The sequence below is a fragment of the Chelonia mydas genome, chromosome 5 (assembly GCF_015237465.2).
Source record: "Chelonia mydas isolate rCheMyd1 chromosome 5, rCheMyd1.pri.v2, whole genome shotgun sequence".
Lineage (NCBI taxonomy): Eukaryota > Metazoa > Chordata > Testudines > Cheloniidae > Chelonia > Chelonia mydas.
The window spans coordinates 44,273,730-44,291,807 of NC_051245.2; the positions used below are offsets into that span (position 1 = coordinate 44,273,730).

Here is an 18,078-nt window from a genome sequence, read left to right on the forward strand (position 1 = left end):
AGCTCCCAGAAGCAGCGGCATGTCCCCTCTCCAGCTCCTATGCATAGGGCAGCCAAAGGGCTCTCTGCACACTGCCACTGCCCCTGCCCCAAGCACCACCCCCTGCAGCTCCCATTGGCCGGGAACCACGGCCAATGGGAGCTGCAGGGGCAGCATCTGCGGACGGAGCAGCGTGCAGAGCCGCATGGCTGGCACTGCACCCTGCATGGGAGCTGTAGGCGAGCATATCACTGCTTCTGGGAGCTGCGGAGGTGGCACCTGCAGACGGGGCAATGCGCAGAGCTGCCTGGCTGCACCTCCACATAGGAGCTGGAGGAGAGACATGCCGCTGCTTCCGGGAGCTGTTTGAGGTAAGCGCTGCCCAGAGCCTGAACCCCTGAGCCCCCCATGCCCCAGCTCTCTGCCCCAGCCCTGATCCCCCTCCTGCCCTCCAAACCCCTTGGTCCCACCCCGGAGCACCCTCCTGCACCCCAAATCCCTCATCCCCAGCCCCACCCCAGAGCCCACACTTCCAGCCAAAGCCCTCAGACCCACCCACACCCCAACTCCCTGCCTCCTCCCAGAGCCCCCTCACACCCTCCGAACTCCTTGGTCCCAGCTCAAAGCACTCTCCTGCACCCCAAACTCCTCATCCCAAATCCTACCCTAGAGCCCACACCTCCAGCTGGAGCCCTCACCCCCTTCAACACCCCAACCCCCAATTTCGTGAGCACTCATGGCCTACCATACAATTTTATACCCAGATGTGGCCCTCAGGTCAAAAACTTTGCCCACCCCTGTTCTAGAAGCTCAATTATTGCCAAAAACAATTCCAGAGGCTCTGCCTTATTTACGCCCAATGGCTGAAAAAATAATGTGCCTACAACAGATTGTGATGTATCTTTTCATATCTTAGGTAGTAATTGATTATTATTGATAAGATGTTAGTAACTGAAAATAGTATAGGATTTCCTTCAGTTTCTTAGTCAGTTGGAGGCTCATTGCATTACATGGCTATTCTGGTTTGCTCTTTCAGAACTGCTCCAAATCCTGTTGAAGTCAGTGGGAGTTTTTCCACTGATTTATTTAACAGTTGGATTGAGCTCCTGATGCAGATGAGCTATCTAAACTAAACAGGGGTATCCATTTAGTTTTATTCTTGCCCCCCATCCCCTTTTATGATTTGGAAAACAAATAAAGATATAGTATTTTTAAAGGGTTTTTATTTTGGGGGAGAGCAGAGTTTGTGGTTTTTAAATCTATATGTACTAGAAAGTAATAGCATCTGGTCCTTTGGAAAATGCTGTTTTAGATACTTTTGCTTGAATATTTGTTTTGGAGAACTTTAAGAGCACTGTAGACATTAGATAATGGAATCCTCTGCAACCACTTAACACTTACATTGCAAGTTTTTGTTTTTTCATCCCATACTGCTGCTTTCCTAAACTCTCATCCACAGAAATCAGTCTGTTTGCATTGTCGTTTTTCTCAGTTGCATCATTCTTCTCATTGTTTCTGACTCTTTTCTTACCCTCTCCCTCAAGACATACTTTTGATTGTGACTGCTAAGTTCTGCCACAGCATTTTGCCTTGTGAATTGGAACTCATGGAATTCCCCCCAATAAGAATGTATTTTGATGGAATTATGTTTCCTCCTTTTGGCATAGAAGATAAACCTATGTTTGTCATCTTGTGCTCCCTTATTTAACTGGAGTAGAGCACAAATGAATCTGGTTTAGTCCTAGATTTTACCTGACCAAAAGCAATTCATACCTAATATCTGTCTTACAAATAAAGATTCAAAGTAGCAGATCCTTTCCCAATTTTAGATTTTTAAAGTTTAAGATGTCATTTTTAAACTACAAGGGATTTTTATGCTGTCTATAAAGAAACTGTACAATATAAAAAGGAGCAACTAGTGTACATTCAGGTTAGCAGAGTTTAAAATTAGTTTTAAGTAAATATTTACCAGACAATCTTGTATATTGTATTGTTGTCTCTTTCCTTGTGGGTTTCAAAGAGTTCAGAAGTTGTTCTAAAAAAAAAAAAAAAAAAACCTGAATCAGCTGGCTAGTCATACTTAATTGTTTTAAAAGAATATGTTTAGACTCTCTGAGAAACTATTTGGAGAACTGAAGGTAAATGCCTCAGAGGGATGTTTCCTGAAAAGGTAGAAACTGGGTATCAGTTGTGCTCCACAAGGTACAGTAACTTGTCTATTTGGAACTGTGTGCGCTCTGAAATTCTTTACTACTTCAGCTGGTTACTTTGTTAGGTGTAATTAATTTAAATGTTTTGTTTTATTCAGCTATGAAGTCTTAGTTTTATTACTTTTTATCCATGTATTTACCATTGGTTCTTGTGAAGAATTTTCTTCAGGTTCACATAATAAAATGAACATATTTTCTAATTCGATTGAGACCATTTCCTATCTTAAAAATAGTCATAAAAGTATAAATAGCAAGCAGGCAACAAAGTTAACAAATTCTATATGATGTATGTGGACTAAAGGACTTGGGATTCGATAAGGGAGTCCTCACCTTTTAACCTCTAGTTTACTGAGTTGGCACCATCTGGTGACTTTTTACTGTTCTGTATGAAGTGGTTTAGGGTTGAAGAGTAAAACTGCAAATCAATAGCTATTCATATAGCATATAGCAAATTCACATTAAAACAGGATTGTAGAACAGCCATATAGTGCTGGAAGACAGTCTTACAGCTACCTAGGAATTTAACAAAATTACATGTTGTTTACTAACATCTTATCAAAGATTTGCAATTAACATGTCTAAGGCCTGGTCTACACTGCGGGGGGGGGGAGGGGGAGGATCGATCTAAGTTAAGCAACTTCAGCTACATGAATAACGTGGCTGAAGCTGACGTATTTAGACCTACTCACCATGGTATCTTCACTACGGTGAGTCGACTGCTGCCGCTCCCCCATTGACTCTGCCTGCGCCTCTCGAGGCCGCTGGAATACAGGAGTCGACGGGAGAACGCTCATGGGTCAATTTATCGCTTCTAAACTAGATATGATAAATCAACCCCCGGTGGATTGGTCGCTGCCCACTGATCCGACAGGTAGTATAGACATACCCTAAGATGGCATGAAAAGGTAATTTCCTTAACTATTTTGTTCTGAGATCTCAGAGCCATTCCAATCCAATTTCTGCAGGCAGAGAACTTAATTCCTTAAGTATTTCCTTAGGGCTTCATTGAGCCAGGACATCTGGAAGTTTTGTGCAACAGTTTTGTGAAAATAGGACTCCTCTTTTTTTAAGGACCGACTGACTTTTAAAGAAGAGAGACAGAAGAATAACTCAAGGCTGTTGAGAGATTCTAGATTGTTACACAGAACATGGAGGAATATCACTGGGAAGGATAATACCGAGGTACTGGATCACCCAAGTGATTTGGCAGTGGGGTACAGAGATATTCATCATTTTAAGTTGCCTCTTCCAATCTGGCCTATGTCAGTAGTAACCAAGTAGCTACCATTCAGTGGCCAGTCAGTAATCCAGCTGAGTCCTAAGATGAGTTGGTCATTGTAGTTCCACTCGGACAGATATCCACATCACTATAGTGACCCTTTTTGGCAATCAGAGAGAGGTCAGTAACAATGGGCATTGTACTGTTAGGATGTTGTGTGCGTTGAAGATATGAATGCAGCATTAATATAATTAAAGTTCTGAATTCTGATCTGTGCTCAACTCACTATGCAGCCATGGGAAATTCAATCTCTCTGCTACAGTTTCCCCACCTGTGAAATGGGGATAATGATACTTAAGCATATTGTAAAGATTAACTAATTACTGTTTGTACAGAGTCTTGAATGTATATAAGCATAGTGTCACTTTTCCACTCCCATTGATTTCAGTGCAAGCTGGGTTGAAGTCTTAGTTAATGCTTCATATTCTAAATTTTCAAACTAATAAGCTTAATCTTAACTAAATGTAGACCTAAATCAAGGGTAGAAATTAACATTCATTTAAAAGAAAGCTGTACTGCTAAATTTGTCTTATCTTTACCCCAGATAGTTTGTTTTGGCTTCTTTGTAAAGAAAACATAGTAACTTAATGCAGTGGACAGCCAGATGTTTATTTTACTAGGTAACACACCGAGCAGGATCTTTCACATTCACAATATAGGTCTGTTAATTCCTCAGTATTCATTCTCTTCAGCTTTGTGGGAATCACAAGGATTGTAAAATTTTAATCTTTGGTTTAAACTCTTTTAACGATGTGTAAAGATATGCTATGCCTATTTTTTGGATGAGGTGTGGTGGTGGGAGAATATGGATTATGGACATTGATCAGCAGTTTATTATAGTCACATCAGGGTTGCATTAGCTGCAAGTTCAGAGCAGGTGTATTCAGGTGAAGGATTGCATCAATTAGTATTGTGTGTTCCTTTTAAAGAGAAGTGCAAAAGTTCTATCTATTTTTTCTCCTTACTGATATAACTTGTAAATTATGATATTGGTGTTTTCTGTATGCTGATTTGACTCTGCATACACATTTAAAATATACTTTTCTAGCTCGATATATCTTCAATTCTTGTTTTGTCTTTTCACTGTAATGTAGCTTACCTGGTTAAAAGAAAAGAAAATTAAGTGTAACTTTGAGTGGCAAAACAGAGGTGAAAAGTCCACATAATAGATGATAGGACATTTTAAAATAGCCACTGTACGCCTGGAGCTGTTAACATTTTCTACTGTTGAACATCCAAACACCTAGTGTTTTGTTAATGTGTCAGTAGAGTCACTCCCCTAATCAAAACATATTTTTTTTCTGTTTTGCTATTGTTTCTGAAGCTAGCCTTAATGACAGCTATTCAGTAATGAAGTCTTTTTTTCCTTTTAGTTTTGTACAGTACTAAAATGATGCCAGAAGGAGAACCCATTGAATAAGTTAGTTCTCTACAGTGTGGTATAATTTTAGTGACTGGACTAGTTTTCTGATCTGTGTCAACAAACTTGCATGAAAGAAATACATTTTTCTTCACATTTGATTTAGATATTTCCTTTTGACATAGTACCATATGTGCTGTGCTGCCATGGATTATGTATGAAGAAAAAGCTATTTGAAAGGGATATGTTAAAATAGAGTGTATATATATCTGTGTTACTTTCTTCATTTTGCACAAAAGACTGACTGTGATAGAAAGTTGTTATAATACTGACCCCCAACTCCTATTGTATAGAAATTCAGTTTGCATAGCAGTAGTACTAATCAAGATGCTTGGGTTTCCATTAATAGTAACAAGCATATGTGCCTTTTCTTGTTAAGATTGTGAATAGGGTTTTAAGTTCATATTTCTGCCTGATGTATAAGTAGAGGACTATCAGTTTGTCCTTAAAGGTTAGGCCAAAATGCTGCTGCTTTACTAATGCATAAATAGTTAAATAGCTGAAAATGAAGGATTAAATGTTTTCCTCTTGGTGGTGGAGCAAACCGTGCAGCAAAATTAACAGCTAATTTAGTGGAAAGGTAGAAATGGTTTATTTCACACATTTTCAAACCAAATTAGGAGTCAAAAGAGCTTCCATATTTCTTTTGTGTGATTTATTAGAGGGAGCTCCTGAGAGAGAGAGAGAGAGAATTCTTCCACCCTCACCTCCCACTTCATGTGTATTCCTGATGGGTCCTCCACTTTCCTATAATATACTAATCCTTGCTTCCTGGTACTGCATCATGCCACTGTTTAGATAGTTGGAGAGATCTATGTTCAGTGATTCAAAGCTTGCTTACCAAGAGGCCGAGCACATTGCTTCCATAGCATTGTGTCTGGATGAAGAGTAAACACCTGATCCAGGAAAGCACTTAAACACATTGCTTGGTTTTACTCATGTCAATAATCCCACTGAATTCAGACACTTAAAATAGTATATGGTTCAGTAGTTTGCTGGATTGAACCTTTCTTCAGAAGAGTAGCTGGCATGTTCCTGTCTAAACACAGTTGTTTTCTTTTTACGATAGAACTTTGCATCCTTAAACAGTTGGAATAATCTGAATTTATTTTAGTCAATGCTCTGCTGACTTTGACAAGTGAGGCACAAATCACAAAGTAGTTATTTCCACCTCCATCTGATGTATAATTAGTAGCTATTAAAAGCTTACCTGATTTATAGTGAAGCAGCAGGAGGTGGAACTGGAGCTGCCACCACTGCTACCCAGGCTGGCATGGGGACAGAGCATGAGGCAGTTCCAGGGCTCAGCGGGGGCTCCTCATGTATATGCATGGCACCCCCCCAGTGGGAGAGAGGGCCAGGAAGGCCCCCCGCACAGATCCATCCCCGTCCCCTGCAAGCGCCCTGCAGCCCAGGCTCAACTGCTACAATCCTCCTGTGGCCTCACCAAGCAGAGGTTACCGCAGCAAACCCCTTTTAAAGTGACTCTGGGTGTGGGAAATTGCCATGGTAACAAGTCAGCGTCTTGAGGCACTATTAGCTATACCAAAATTTGAGCCTTACGTAGCATTACATTCTTCAAACTCTTTGGCATTGCATTTTGCGACTGGAGAGACTGAGTTGTGACATTTAAATCAAATCACGATTTGTCCTTCAATCTGTATATATTTATGAATTAAATAAAAAGGAATGTACACAATATGTTTTGTAACTTTTGGAAATTCTTGGTTAGGCTGTGCCTCACTTGCCAGGGCTGATGAGCTGCCACTGAAGTGCTGCAATCACTTGTCCCTTGAGGGGGTTCCAATAGTCATTCTACTGTACCAAGTGACTTCAGATCTCTCTCTGGTCAGAGATGCCACACAGCCTGCATCTGGGTGAGCGACTACTCCCAACTGCCATGGAACATTTCCCACCCAGCAACTTATATCTCTCCAGCAGATTCATGGCCCTGCCTTCTGCTGACCTACTACTGTTCAGCAAGTTCATCACCTAATTTTCCTTCTGCAAATGAGAGAAAAGTCATAATGGGCCCAATCCTACTAAACATATCCTGGAAATTGAGGATGTTCTTGACATTCCAGGAGGTGTCCAGAAGCTTGCAGAGTTGTACCTGAAGTCACGGTCCACTGTTTAGATTAAGTATATATTCCCATTTTAGAAGCTTTTCCAAATTTTTCATAAATGTCACCTAAATAGAAACATTAACTTAAATGGAAATTGGGCATGCAAATCCCTTAGCCATATTTGAAAACCTCTGCATAAATTCTTAACGTGGTAGAAGGGAATTGCAAACGTATGTTCTTGAGCATACTTAATGGTTTATGCATTACTCTTTAAAACATGCTTCTTTTTCTTGGTTCATCAGTGGTTTGGAGCGGTGTCCAGAATGTTGCTTTTTTTTTTTGTGAAGTAGAAATGTTATACTAGTGAAACATTAACTATGTGCAGCCTTTTATAAGAAAAGTTTTTAAATTCCAGGGACTATTAGGAGTCCTAAATTGTGTGGTTAGCATTTTTTGGCTCTATAATAACTTTCTTACATTTCAAACTTTTCTCCAGGTGTTGCTGGTCTTCTGAAGTGGTCAACCAGATTCCCTTAAAGTGGTCCTCTGAGTTATAACACAGGTGAGTAAAATAAATTAAGATTGCATTAGCTATTGTTTCCATGTTTTGTTAGACCTTGAAGTTGGGTAACTACTTGATAGATGGAAGATGTCTAGATTCTTCTCATTTTAAAGATCCTTTTTTTAGCACTAAATACCATTCATCTGATTATAAGCACTGATAGAGTACACCAAACTTGAAGGAAGTTACAGAATACATGAACTTGGTGACTACTTACCAAAATAAATAAAGGAATAAAAAGCCTTAGTTTTCAGTGCATTAGAAAAATCTTGTATTTGAAAGATTGAACTTAAATATTTCAAATAAATGAGTTACAGCAGCACCTGGTGCAACACTAGTATATGTTGATATGTGTTGTGTTTAGTATAACTCATAACTCTTGTAATTTCATATTCAGGCATCAAAGTGTATAGGATAAATAATTTTTTTTTAACATTTGTGAGAATAGTTCTGATGGAGCATATCTAGAAATACAGAGTGAGTTAAGGAATTACAGCAAACTGAGTTTCCTCGTATTAGAAACCTTACATTTCAGTGGTTCTTAAACTTTTATTTTGTGTCTCTTTTTAAAGATTTATCATCTCATGGATCCTCTCCTCTCTCATTGCAAATCCCTCATGTCTCTTGTGGCAACACAGGACGAATAATCTTTTAAAAATTCATTATTTGAAATTTATTGAAGATGTTTTTGTAAACATCTTAATTTAATTGTCAGCATAGATCCATAGCAGAGCATGAGAGTAAGACTGACAGATGGACATGATATATCATCTTAACTCTCTCCAATGTGGTACTTTTAAAAAAAATGATGCAGAAGAAATGTGTTGCTCCAATTGAGAATTAACTCGTGAGTAGAGGAGAATTTCCATGCACGCTTTACATATTATACTTTTGCCTTTTTGGTAGTGTCATATACTTCAGTATCCTATTAATTATGACAGGTTTCAGCGTGGTAGCCGTGTTAGTCTGTATCAGCAAAAAAACCGAGGAGTACTTGTGGCATCAGTCTCTAAGGTGCCACAAGTACTCCTCGTTTTTATATTACATTATGTGAACCAATTTTACAGTTATCCTTATTGAATTGTATTTGACTTCAGCTCACTGCCCTAATTTATCAAGATGATGGTTAGGATTGCTGATCTTGACAAAGTGGAGAAGTGGTCTAAAATAAATAGGATGAAATTCAATAAGGAAAAATGCAAAGTACTACACTTAGGAAGGAAATGCATAATATAAAACAGGAAATGATTGCCTAGGAAGGAGTACTGTAAATGAGAGTCGTCAATGTAATACTGTTGCAAATAAAAAAAACCAAACACACAACATTCTGGGATGTATTAGCAGAAGTGTTGTAAGGAAGACATGAGGAATAATTCTTCCATTCTACTCAGCTCTCATAAGGCTTCAAGTGGAGAATTGTGTCCAGTTGTGGGCACCACACTTCGGGAAAGATGGACAAATTGGAGAATTTCCAGAGGAGAGCAACAAAAATTATTAAAGGTCTAGAAAATATGACCTACGAGGAAATATTGCAAAAATTGGGTTTGATTAGTTTGGAGAAGAGAAGACTGTGGAGGAGGGGGACATGATAATAGTCTTCAAATACATAAAAGGTTATTATAAAGAGGAGGGTGGTAAATTGTTCTCCTTAACTGCTGAGGACAGGACAAGCAGTAATGGGCTTAAATTGCAGCAAGGGAGATTTAGGTTAGTCATTAGGAAAAACTTTCTAACTGTAAGGATAGTTTAAGCACTGGAACAGATTACTTAGGCAGATTGTAGAGTCTGTCACTAGAAGTTTTTAAGAGCAGGCTAGACAAACACCTGTTGAGATGGTCTAGATAATACTTATTCCTGCCCCAGTGCAAGGGACTGGACTAGATGACCTATCAAATTCCCTTCCAGTCCTATATTTCTATAATTAATCTTGACTTTCACAGTGTTTGCAATCCGTCCCATCTTTTGCATTTAGATGATATTGCATGTACTATCCACTCTAATGACTGAGGATAAATAGACTAGATAATGGAGTTTGGTTCAAAATGTACCCACCTGTGTCACCAAGGTGCATCTTTAATTACCCTCTGTATTCTAATGTGTTGTGGCTATTGCATATATATCCTACAGATCATATTTTGTTTGTTTAGCTTTCCACTACTTATTACTATTGCTAGAGTTCCAAGGGCAACACAAATGAAAGATAATGAGCATCCCTTGCCTATTTTTCTTCATATTCCCTCTTTCTATTATGGCCTCTGGATAGCTATATGCTTGGGATTTTTGTTTGTTTTTTTATTTTCTAAAAATAGGATTAATCCCAAACTTTTTTTGGTGGGGAGGAGTATAAGTAGTTTACCAACAGGAGTGTCATCTAGAACTGTATACAATTATTTCCTAAAGTAAATTATAGTGGTGAGGAAGTGTCACTATAGTTAAGGTTGCGTTGTGACATCTGTTTTAAGGTCTAACCTTTTTGTCTTCTAAAATCGACATGCTTAGTCAGCTTTCTTTGTTGTGTCTCGGGAGGGTGCAGGGTAAGATTAGTAACCTAAATTTGGAGTCATTTGAGCCAGCAGTTCTGGAGATGTGTAAGCCTCACAAAATAACCATTTAAAAAAAAATTCTAGGTGGGTTCCCCCCCCCCACCCCCCCACCCCGGAGCTAAAGATCAAACTATTGATGTGATGTGGGTCAAAATGGTCTCAATCTGTTGAGTTTTACCCAAGGTAGTAAATGGCACCCACTAAATTTTTGGGGGACCCAAACTGAAAACAGTATTTAAGAAAATGTACATTTTTTACACTATGCATGAGCCAATACAAAAAAAAAAAACTTCAGGAATGGAAACTCTTTAGCTTTTTTATTTGCTTTAAACTTGACTCTTCTAAGTGCTCTAAAATCCAGATGGTTACACAGGCCTTGTCTACACTGGCAAGTTTCTGCACAGTAAAGCAGCTTTCTGCTCTGTAACTCCCGAGGGGTACACACTGCGAAGCCACTTAGTGTGCAGAAACTGCGCAGTTGTAGCGCTCTAAAAAACCCACCCCAACGAGAGGCATACAGCTTTCTGCGCCAGGGCTACAGCGCTGCGGTGCCAGTGTAGACACCATGGCAATTACAGCGCTGCAGTTGGCCTCTGGGGGGTGTCCCACAATGCCTGTTCTCACCTCTCTGGTCATCGGTTTGAACTCTACTGCCCTGCCCTCCGATGTCCAACCGTCATTCCCACCCCGTAAATTCCTTTGCAAATTTGAAAGTCCCCCTCCTGTTTGCTCGTTGATGCGTGCAGTGGTCTCAGCGCATCATTCCAGGTGGCCATGCCTGCTCCACGCACCAGGCAATCCCCCGCTGGGAGCAATGTCAAGCTGCTGGACCTCATCAGCATTTGGGGAGAGGAGGCTGTCCAGTTCCAGCTGCGCTCCAGCCGCAGGAATTATGATACCTACGGACAGATTTCACGATGCATGGTAGAAAGGGGCCATGACCGGGACACGTTGCAGTGCAGGGTAAAAGTGAAGGACCTGCCCAGAGTGCACCTCTCCGAATAGCGCTGCAGGTGTGAACATGCTATTGCGCAGGCAGCTGTCAATGTGAACACACAACAGCGGTTTTCCTTCAGCGCTTTCTGAGCAGTGCTCTAATTGCCGGTGCTGTAACTCTGCCAGTGTAGGCGTGCCCTCAGATTGCTTTGAAATTTGGTGCATCTCATGGGGGCATGGAGTAGTGCTATGTTCCACATGTGCAGTCATTTTACTGAGGGGTTCCCAAGTTACAGGGCCCTCCCCAAAACCAGTTTCCTTCTGAGCCTTGTGCTGCTAAACTGAGAGGTACGAATGACTGAATGAATTACACACCTCTTGATGTCAGTTAACCCATCTAAGAACAGATTAATCACAAGTACCCACCTAAGACAAAAGGAGTCTTGGACTGAGTAGCTGAAAGTTGCTGAAATTTGTGAAGATGTGTCTATGGTACAAGCACTACAGCAGCACAGCTGCAGCTACACCACTGTGTAGCATTCTAGTGCAGACACTTGCTATAGCGGCACAATGGATTTTTCCATCTCTGTAGTAAATCTACCCTCTTGAGAGCTGATAGTGTAAGTTAACGGGAGAATTCCTCTGTTGATCAAGTGATGTCTATCCCAGGGCTTATGTCAGCTTAACTACGTCTCTTGGGCGTATGATTATTTTTTTACACCCCGAGTGACCTAGCTAAATTGACTTTAAGTTTTAGGTGTATATCAGGCCTGAATTTTGAGTGGCAATTTCATTTCAAGTCGTGCTAACTTCACCATGGTTTGTGGTGCTGGCGGTGGTGCCCAGTGGCGTGTGATCGGACCTGAGGGTTTGCTGCTGCTGCTGTTGCCACTCTGCACCCCAAGAGGTTGATTTTGGGGTCCTGCAGCTTTCCACCTATCTCCTCCTCTACTCCAGCTGTTGGACCAGCAGGCTGGGGGTGAGCCAAGCATGAAAGCCGTACTGTGTTGCCATTTAGATTGTCATTTAACAACTTTGTTTGCCAAAAATGCTTGCTAACAATCCTGAATCCAATTTCAATATTTTTTTTTTAAATCAGTATCTTAGCCAAAAACAGAAAATTAAGTTGTTGACAATTATTTGTGACAAGTTTGGTTTGGGGCAGGGAGTGGGCCAGTTTTCATTAGAGAAACAAAAAATGTTGACTGGCTTTCCTATAGTCCTGTTACTGCTAAATAGAGCCCTCCAACAACTGTAATGTGCTCATCTCATTACTAGTGTACAGAGTGACCATATGTTGTACTAAGATTCTCTTGAGTCAGTATAGCTTTTGCCAGCCCAGAGTTGGGCAGCCAATGTCTTACGTTTTCACAATGTTTTGTCCATAAAGTAAATACACGGTTAGTATGAGTTAAAAAGGCCAGGGGTGCTTCCTTGTGAAGAATCTGTGCAGCGGAGCACGCTAGAGCTGTGAAAATGTCAGTTTTTGATGGCAGTGATTTAGAGGCAGTGATTTATCATGTATTTCTGGCAGTGCTGCTATTGCTAACGTCTTTCCAAACAAAAATAAGGCACAACAGGACTTTGGTAACATTTCTGTGCTACCTTAATCGAGATGAGATGATTCTGTGCTGACTTCATTTTGGTCACTTTGTGCTTTACCTAGGAATAAAACTAGGGTTATATTTTCCCACTGCTTGGAAACCCAGCTTATTAAACTGGATAATGTCATTGATCTATTTACAGTATAAGGTTGATATAGAGTTGTAACTAACATTAAAACTGATGCCCACTATGCATTTAAAACTAAAAAGTGGCTTTGTAAAAATGACATGGGTTTCCAACTCTACTGTGTCTCAGTCAGGGTGGAGCCCCTTGTGAGGTGTCTTCACACTAGTTCAAGGTCACAGGCTCACGGCTATCCTATATTAGTTATTTTAAATAATATTTCTGATAATCTGACAATAATTTAAACCGTTCTTTCTTTAAAAAACTCCCTTATAAGTTATGTTGTATCGAAAACAACTTTCCAGGTCACAAAAAAGAAAACTGAAAGATGAAATAGGATTAGCTAAACAAGCACAGAAGGGTTCTATACTTAAGTTTGTAAGTCATGAAAACAATGAAGTTGATGATCATCAAGTAGCTGCCGAAGAAAATTTTTATGCAGACGAAGCTCAAGAAACGCATCACCACACAGAACAATTATTTGAAACAGATGCAGACACAAAACAAGAAATTACAATAGTTGAAACTGTACTAGCATGGGATGTAGATGACATTGGCGCATAGCCGCAACCTTTAAACAACGAATTACTTGCCATTATACTTGAGAGAGGCCCTGTGAGAATAAAAGGTCTTGAATATCCTAAAGACATTAGAGGTAGGAAATTCACAGAAAACAATTACTACAAAAGACTTTCTAACGGTGAAATTGTCAACAGACCGTGGCTTGTGTACTCTAAATGCAGGGATGCTGTATTTTGTTTCCCATGCAAGATTTTCAATAGTTGCAATTTTAAGATAACAACCATGGGTATTAGTGATTGGAAAAATCTTAGTCACACATTACCGCAACATGAAAAGGCACAACACCACATTGAAAGTATGCACAAATGGTGTTTGTTGAGTATAAGGTTTAAAAAAATCAGACAACTCTTGATGGCCAAAATCAAAGATTGCTGGAGTCAGAAGCAGCATTGGCATAGTCTTCTTGAACGTCTATTATCTATTGTTGAATATCTATCAACAAACAATCTTGCTTTTAGAGGAAGTGTTGAGAAATTATTCCAGCCCAAAAATGGCAATTTTGGGGGCCTTGTACAACTGCTGGGAAAATTTGACACAGTGATGAGTGAACATCTCCGAAGAGTAACTGAAAATGAAATACATGACCACTATTTGGGACCAAGAATTCAAAATGAACAGATCATGCTAATGAGTGATAAAGTGAAAGACAAAATTGTTTCATTGGTTACTTCGGCAAAATATTTTGCCGTAATTCTAGATTGTACTCCAGATATAAGTCATCAAGAACAGATGTTGTTAGTAGTGAGATTTGTTGACATTTAGTGATTCAGCATAGATTACAGTTAAGGAATCGTTTATCACATTTTTAGAAGTAGAGGGCACTACAGGTTTTGGACTTCTTCAAGCTTTCCTTGATGAAGTAAAACAAATGGGATTGTCCGTAATGAATATTAGAGGACAAGGCTATGATAATGGTGCCAATATGAGAGGATGCATTTCTGGCGTGCAAGCTAGATTGCTGGCAGAAAATCCACAAGCCTTTTTTGTTCCGTGTGCATGTCATAGCCTTAATTTGATTTTGTGTGATATGGCCAAGTCTTCTGTAGAAGCTATTTCTTTTTTTCGTTTGCTGCAACACATTTACGTGCTCTTTTCAGCTTCCACTCAATGATGGCAAATATTCAAAGCATATGTCAATGGTATTACCGTTTAGCATCTGAGACATGCTGGGAAAGCAGAGTAGAACATGCAAAAATGTTGAGATATCAATCTGAGGAAGTTTACGAAGCACTGGTTGCTGTTTCAGAAGAAGCCAGAGATCCAGAAGCTAAAAGTGAAGCACAGCCATTGGCTTCTGAAATATCCAGCTTCAAGTTTCTAACATCTGTCATAATCTGGTATGACATTTTGTGTAAGCAAAATAATGCAGAGTCCAATGATGCAGGCTTGATTCAACACTTACCTTACTAAAGAACACACAAGACTTTTTAGCGAAATACAGAGAAAATGGATTCAAAGAAGCACAGGTTACAGCAAGAGAGCTTGCACAGGCACTCGGTGTAGAACTAAAATTTCCATGTCTGAACGTGACACGAGTTTCAAGGAAAAAACAGCAAGCGGAATATGAAGGAGCAGATGAGCTCATAGACAATCCAGAAAAGAAAACTTGAGGTTGAATTTTTTTAATGTTGTGATGGATAAGCAATATCTGCCATTGATGAAAGGTTTAATACCTTACGAGTACACCATGAACAGTTTGGACACACAGGCATACTTTGTCCCTTCCTCAGAGAACTTGCAATCTAATTTGAAATAAGACAAGAGTGACTGTCATAAACAGTAGGAGGGAAGTGTTAGGGTGAGCGGGATGAGCATAACAGTAATGATTTCAGAGTAGCAGCCGTGTTAGTCTGTATTCGCAAAAAGAAAAGGAGTACTTGTGGCACCTTAGAGACTAACAAATTTATTTGAGCATAAGCTTTTGTGAGCTACTCACGAAAGCTTATGCTCAAATAAATGTGTTAGTCTTTAAGGTGCCACAAGTACCCTTTTCTTTTTAGTAATGATAATATAATAAGATCAGAAGGTAAATCAGGTTAGATCTGTGCACAGCTTGGTTACTCCAAATTGGTTGAAAGGATTTTAAAAATATTTTTCTTTTATAAATATACAAATAACATCAGTTGTCTCCAACCATTTAGCCTAGCAATCAACAATTGGCGGATTTTCCTCATAGGCATTGTATCATAAGTGGCTCTCAAGGAGGGATTTGAAACTTGATAAACTCTGAGTTGTAGATAAAAGTTTATTAGCAGTTCTGTGGCAATATTTTTTATAAACTTCCAACTGGAGGGAAGAAATGAAAACATTGACAGATTCTGAATTTAAAGGATAAAGTTACTTTATTTCACATAATAAAACCTTTATCCCTTCCTGTTTCCTTTCCCTTTCTCCTATTGCTTTTCATTTTAATTGCAATGAAGGAATTTACTTACTCCTTGTCTTTGTTTGTTGTACTTCTTGCTGCAATATGAGCAAGATTCAATTAAATGTTTTGATCTTTGAAAGAGGTTGACCTAAGCAGTGCAGGACATGGATGATCTCAGCTCTGGATGGAATCCAGTCCTTCTAGCCAATTGTTGTTGACTGTGACATTTGGAGTACCCTGCTCCTCAGAATGTATTTCAGGCAGTGTAAGATGAGATCATATCAGCTGCTTGCATCCACCAGAAAATGTCTGTTCAATTAAATAAATCAGTTCAGATTTATAGGAAATGTATTTACAGTTGTGGCAGAAACAAGGAGATTGCTTTTGTGATGGTATATTACTAAAACAGTGACTGCAGGGTGGCTATTTAACACGTTTGCAATATATGATTCAAGTATATGGTGTCAAGAGCTAAATGGCTGACATTGTAAGGCGTATATAAAACCAGAATAAAAATGCTTTTTGAGTTTCACAATGTGTAGCATAGAGATTTCCCCCCATTCGTTGTCTTTGTAGTCAGAACATGCAATTGTGATGTCAGCTTGTGGTAATCATTGAAATTGAGATCCATTTTTTTCCTTCAGTTAGGATTTGGGAAAAAAAAAAACTTGATGAACAAGGCCTTGATTCAGCAAAGCACTTAAGCCCATACTTAACTTCCACCGTTTAAGTACTCCCGTTGAATGGGATACTCGTGCAATGAAAGTTAAGCATTTTACCCTAGTGCAGAGCCTAAAACATATAATCAATATTTCAACCATAATTACACAGCTGAATGCCCATCACTCAAATTATGGAAATGAAATAGAGGGTTTTTTTATATAAAATAGATTTAGTGCAAGCAGACATGGATTGTTCTATATATTGTTTACATGTATGTGCTGTATATATGCAACCTCATCCTCTCTAATCCATCTCTGCTCCCACCCTCCCCATTTACAGGCCATTTTACATTGATACACGAGTCACTTCACACTCATGATACTGCAGTACAGTTAAGCACATGCACATGTTTGCTGGATCAGGGCCTAAGATAATAGGCTGCTGCCTGGTTGATTTGAGTCTCTGCATGTTTTCCCGGTAATGCATTTTAATGAATAGCACGAGTTCCGAAGAAAAAATCGGACATTCACAAAATATCTTTATGAACATTCTTTTGGGTATAATTTTATTGAGTTTATGGTAACTCAAAACCTGGTCCCATTTGCATTTAAGTTAATGGGAAGTTTTCAATTGACTTCAATGGAAGCTGGATCATACAGCTCTTAAGTAATACATCTCAGCACTATGATGGAGCTCAGAGGGTTTTTAAAACTAAACTTCTGACTTCTGTGAATACAAATCAAAAGCTTGATGCTGCTAATAGTTTTGATCTATCTAAAAGCTCATTTTCTTTAGTTCTGCTTAGCATAAAACTTAAATATAGACTAAAACAATAGTGTTTTCCCTTTTTTTGTATGGAATAATAGTGATATGGATTTTTTCCAATATACAATAAAACGGCAAGTTGTGAATTTGTATCTTATTTTTCTATATTGGATATATTGTATAAGGCTATTAATATTCAATCTTAACTCTGAAAAATATTTTTTTTTGTAATTTGCCTGTTTCATATGATCTACTTTTGTTTCTTTTTTGAGAAATTTCTGTAATGTTTAGTGTATTAATGCAGAACTGTAGGTCTACTACCAGCTAGTGGAGACAGAAACTACTGTATATCCTTCCTTAGTGACTTTTTTCAGCCTTTGTTATGCCTGATTAGGAGGGTAGGAGTTTCGATGAGTCAGTGAGCAAAGAAAAAGGCATTAGCGTGTGGAGTCCCTTTTTTGCAAACGATCAGCAACTCTCGGGATCATAAACCTGATTGGACTGGTAATTTACCTTTAAAACAATTGGTGCAATGATTGACTAAGGAGGCTCTTTATTGAACCTGGTATATTTGTAGAGTGCCTAGTTGAGTTGTATTTTTGTACAGTGTCTGTTGAGACCTCTAGCTGCTACTACTACTAATAAAGAGTTGTCTTCAGTCTTACAGATATCATTGTAGGGTTTGCTGTGAGATTGCACTCTAGGAGTTTAATCACAATGTGACATGGGATTTTGTTTAACTGAGGATCATTAGCAATACTGCTCAGTCAAGACCTACATTTTTACATCTAGATTTCAAACCTACCAAAACAAGGGTTTATAATGAACATGATAACCCAACTTCAACTCTGTTGATGTTAAAAGAAAAGGAGTACTTGTGGCACCTTAGACTAACAAATTTATTTGAGCATAAGCTTTCGTGAGCTACAGCTCACTTCATCGGATGCATTCAGTGGAAAATACAGTGGGGAGATTTA

The 18,078-nt window shown here is 39.1% G+C and overlaps 1 protein-coding gene across 5 annotated transcripts in view; it reads left to right on the forward strand.

Moving 5' to 3' along the window:
• Positions 1–18,078, forward strand: part of LHFPL2 (LHFPL tetraspan subfamily member 2) — a 202,406-nt gene that overhangs the window by 80,412 nt on the left and 103,916 nt on the right. For 2 of the 5 annotated variants that reach the window (XM_043547046.1, XM_007066691.4), the window contains exon 2: positions 7,451–7,516. The exons of 1 other annotated variant lie outside the window; for it this stretch is intronic. The gene's annotated coding sequence lies outside the window, so the exon portion shown is untranslated. Of the gene's footprint in view, positions 1–6,688; positions 6,766–7,450; positions 7,517–18,078 lie in introns of those variants that run through there. 2 more of the 5 variants (XM_043547048.1, XM_043547047.1) reach the window with 2 other exon arrangements.